This window comes from Aquarana catesbeiana, linkage group LG01, assembly GCF_042186555.1.
Source record: "Aquarana catesbeiana isolate 2022-GZ linkage group LG01, ASM4218655v1, whole genome shotgun sequence".
Lineage (NCBI taxonomy): Eukaryota > Metazoa > Chordata > Amphibia > Anura > Ranidae > Aquarana > Aquarana catesbeiana.
This window is the reverse complement of record NC_133324.1, coordinates 467268139-467273156: the sequence shown is the minus strand read 5'-3', so window position 1 is coordinate 467273156 and position 5018 is coordinate 467268139. Positions and strand designations below refer to the sequence as shown.

General features: G+C 42.6%; 1 pseudogene; it reads left to right on the top strand.

The window, feature by feature from the left end:
- The first annotated feature begins 233 nt into the window (after window positions 1-233).
- LOC141101820 (lamin-B3-like) lies at window positions 234-2241 on the top strand (annotated as a pseudogene).
- Window positions 2242-5018: the final 2777 nt, after the last annotated feature.

The window sequence follows — 5018 nt, the reverse complement described above, 5'->3', positions numbered from 1 at the left end:
GAGAGATGAATGCCTAAATAATTGTGTTACTTTGGCCAGCCCCTCCTTAGTTACACTATTGGCAGCCCATTGGACAGGTAAGAAGTGTCATAATACAAAGATATAAATACACACTGTACACATTTGAGCACATTTGTAAATTCTGCTATTACCTATCAAGATAATAATAGGATACAAAAACTTTAAACAGTACCATTTGGACCCGGCCTCTCTCCCTCACACACATAGCGGACATGGCTGCGTCCACTCCTGGTAGAAGCGGCCCCCGGGCTCCTCCTCTTCTGTCCCCGGGCAGCCCCACTCGCATGTCCGCATGCTGCAGGAGAAGGATGAATTGCGGCACCTCAATGACCGGCTGGCCGCTTACATCGAGCGGGTCCGGTCCCTGGAGGCGGACAAGTCGGTGCTGAGGTTACAGTTGGAGGAGAGGGAGGAGGTAAGCTCCTGGGAGGTGACGAACCTCAGGCTGCTCTATGAGACTGAACTGGCCGATGCCCGCAAACTGCTGGACCTCACCGCCAACGAGAAGGCCCGACTGCAGGTGGAGCTCAGGAAGACCCGGGAGGAGCACCGACAATTACAGGCCCGAAATGCAAAGAAAGAATCTGATTTGGGTCTTGCTCAGAACCAGCTGAGAGATGCAGAAGCTAAGCTGAATTCAAGAGAAGCGGAGCTTGCCACTGCTCGGAGTAATAAAAGAGGTTTGGAAGAGCAGCTCGAAGACCTGAAGGCACAGATATCTGAGCTTGAATCTTCATTGAGGGACACAACAAAACAACTGCATGATGAAATGCTTTGGAGAGTGGACCTGGAGAATAAAATGCAAACCCTCAAGGAGCAGTTGGATTTTGAAAAAAACGTACACAGTCAGGAGCTGCATGAGATGAAGACGCGGCATGATACCAAGATTGTAGAAATAGATTCTGGTCGACGGATAGAATTTGAGAGCAAGTTGGCTGAGGCCCTTCAAGAGCTCAGATAAGACCATGAGCAGCAGATCAAGGAGTACAAGGACCAGCTGGAGAAAACATTCAGTGCCAATTTGGAGAACGCACAGCTTGCAGCTGCCAAGAACAGCGATTATGCCAGTGCATCCAGGGAAGAGATAATGTCTACGAAAATTAGAATAGATACTTTGGCCTCGCAGCTAAACTAATATCAAAAACAGAACTCAGCACTAGAAAACAAAGTGAGAGACCTGCAACAGATGCTGGACCATACACATGATTTACATCAAAGGCAGATGAATGAAAAGGACAGGGAAGTGGCTGAGATGAGGCAAAAACTGCAAGAACAGTTGAAAGAATATGAACAATTGTTGGATGTGAAGCTTGCATTGGATATGGAAATAAATGCCTACAGGAAAATGCTGGAAGGAGAAGAACAAAGGCTGAAACTGTCACCAAGTCCTGCACAGAGGAGCACAGTCTCCCGAACCAGCTCAAGACACTCAAGCCGTTTACCACGAGGGAAGAAGAGGAAACTGGATGAGAATGAGAGCACATCGAGTAGTACCACGTATAAGATCATTCAGAATGCCAACAGTTCAGGACCTGTATCTATAGAGGATGTAGACCCTGAGGGGAAGTATGTGAGACTTTTGAACAGTTCAGATGAGGATCGACCACTAAGTGGATGGACAGTTATAAGACAGCACAGAAGTCTTCCTGAGATTACTTATAAACTTCCAGGGCAATTCATCCTTAGAGCTGGCCAGTGTGTTACAATTTGGGCTGCTGATGCTGGAGCTTTACACAGTCCTCCCACTGACCTGATCTGGAAATCCCAAAAGTCCTGTGGAACAGAGGATGATGTCAAACTAACTCTCCTAAATTCTACCAGAGAGGAGTTTGCTGAATTTACGCTCATTAGAGTACAGAGAGAGGAAGGAGAGACAGATGATGAACTTTTGGAAGAAGAGCTATCAGAGTTTCGTGTCAGGGCCCACCAGACTGTGGATCCCAGCTGTTCTGTTATGTAATCCAGCCACTGAAGTGTAAAATCAAGAAAACTGATGCTAAGTCCAAGTGGAGAAGTTACATTTTTTTTTTTGTTTTTCCTTGTTTGCATTTGGCCAGATGCCTGTTATGCTAATTATAGATTTGTCACCATGTTTGGAGTATGGTCTAGAAGAGCATTTCTTATTTAGTCTACAAATGAAGGACTCTGCACAGTTCCACATAGGTTTTGAAGTTGCACTGATTTGACTTGGGAGATAGTTGTGTTTTTTTGTTTGTTTTTTTCTTTTTTTTGTCCCTCCTTTTTGCGGAACATATAATATCTTGAGGGAGAATAACTTTATAGCACTGTATATTAGTTACCTTTTTTATATTTTCTTTTTCTATTTATAGTTGTAAAATATGAATAAAAGTTAATATTTCTCAAGCCATAGAAAATTGATGGCCTTGCTTTGCACTGAAATGATTGATTTTAAATCTAATGTCAAGTAAATGAATACATACAGGGCATTATACTATAAAAAAAAAAAAAAAAAAAAAAAACAGTACCATTTGAAAGTATACAGGCAGGCCCTTGCACTACATGCTTTGGGGAATTCATCCATACATCTGACCACAAAAGAGATGGGTATAGTGTGTATGGGTTTGGCAAAGTCAGCAGATAGATGATTGAGGATAGATAGAGAATTGGTATCAGCTGACTTAGCAGTTGGGGGGAGGGAGGGTTCCAAATGATTTGGGGACCCCCCCAAAAAAGCACTCTGCCTGAATTTAAAGCACAAATCACATTTAAAAACATTTTAGGGGGTGTTTGGGGTAAAGCACTACTATGGAGCTGATAAAATACATTGTTAAGTGACTGCATGAGGTGAATATAGGGCCAGGAGACCATGCTGGGGAGGTAAGTGAAGGCAAATATGTATGAAGGAGAAAAAAAATTACAGAAAAATCCAGCATGCATGAGAACAAAGGGGACATTCACAGCATATTGCAATCATGGTAATTAGGGAATGAGGAAAGAAATACAATATAATATCAAACATTAAATACAATAAAATGTGATATTAAAGGATAAAAATCTTACCTTAATATAGTCCTTTTGCAGGACCCAGGTCTCTGGGATAACGATCCCCAGAGCCCGGGGGGAGATGCCTGTTGAGAACTTGAGGTCCTGCAGGCTTCTCCCCATCGCCAAGTACCGCAGGGTGGCAATGAGCCTCTGCTCCGGAGTGTTGGCTTGCCTCATGCAGGTATCCTGCCTGCTGATATAAGGGGTCAGCAAAGCCAACAAACGGTGAAATACGGGGTCCGTCATCCGGAGAAAGTTCCTGAAATCATCAGGATTATTCTCACGAAGCAAAGGCATATGACAGAACTGGTCACGCTGGAGCAACCAATTCTTGGTCCATGAACTCCTCCCCACCCTGTTCATGGACTGGAGTTGTGTCAAGGTAAGGACCCCAACACCAAGCCTCCACACAGCATGAACTCTACGAGGAGTACGTATACGCAACATGGCTAGAAAACGGTCGGCTGCTCAGAACGGAGTAACAGAACGCACTGAAGAACAGCAAGGCCTGTGAAGAGCGACCTGAAAAACAGTAATGAACAAACAAGAACACAATGACAAGAGTCACGCGTAACTCGCTGCACGCACTGAAGAGCAGATACAAGCCCACAAGCACAAACTTAAGAGCAGAAAACCATCTGAAAACCACGAGTCTGAAAAAGCGCGAATCGTCTCTCACCAAACTTTTACAAACACGAGATTAGCAAAAGGAGCCCAAAGGGTGCCGCGCTTGGTTCTGAACTGGCCTTTTCTAGTCTCGTGGTACGTGGTGTACGTCACTGCGTTCTTGGCAATTGGAAATTCCGACAACTTTGTGCGACCGTGTGTACGCAAAACAAGTTTGAGCCAACATCCGTCGGAAAAAATCCATGAATTTTGTTGTCGGAATGTCCGATCAATGTCCGATCGTGTGTACGGGGCATAAGACTTCTATTATATTCTGCGGGTTTGGTGTACTTTCTGAATAAAGGAATTTCGGTGCAGTTTCAAAAAGTGCACCACACCTGCAGGATATAATAGATGTCTATGGCAAAGCACAGCTAATACAGAAAAGTCGCAGATGCACTGCTGTTCCTCTGAAAAGTGATCCAAGTATTTTTGACAGGTGGTAAGAAGGTGGTATGTTGCCTTCTCACCACCTGATTTAAACACATGATTACCATGCAATGCACACAATTGCAACATGGTAGTACGGCAATTAGAGGTTTAAATCAGGTGTGAGGAGGCGACACTGTGCCCCGGTGATCTTCAACTTCTCCCATGTTGTTCAGGAAGATCTCCACCTCTTTAAGATTGCCTGGCCCATAGGATAAGGACTTCTACATTTATAAAGTTTTTTTTTTTAATTGCTGTAAGATTACTTATTTATATTGTTGTATCAACTTGAATTTTATTTTTATTTTTTTGCAGTTTATGGAAATTATGGATACACAGACTGTTATACCTCCAGTTATTTTCTATCCAATTATACAGTTAAGCATGATTTATTAGACTTCTCACATCTATTTAAGCTTTTTCTTGTCTGACTGAACAAATTAAGGTCTGCTTAACCATGAGTGACACTTAGATTAAATTAACTGTCTATTTTTGATGCTCTACATCCAAGAAAATAAGTACTATTTGTTACAGTGGGGTAAACATGTGAAAGTGAAAATGTATTGAAGCTGGAGCTTGTTGTGTGTCTGTTGAGAGAAACATGAAAACTATAAGATCATTGAATTTAACAGAATATTTTCATCCACACAAATTTTGTTATAGTTGTACAATTGTGTTTTAGTGTTGTTCCCTTTGTTATGGAACCCACCTGTGAATAACAGCTACATTTTAGGTGACACCTCACAAATTTCACTCCTAGAAAATTAACGCATGCATCTGAAACACGAGCTGGTTACTGCACAACCAACAATTTTTAACACATCATATGGGGGCCAGATTACTAAACTCAACTCTGTACTCACATCCCTAAACTATATTGTACGACAAAAGCAATG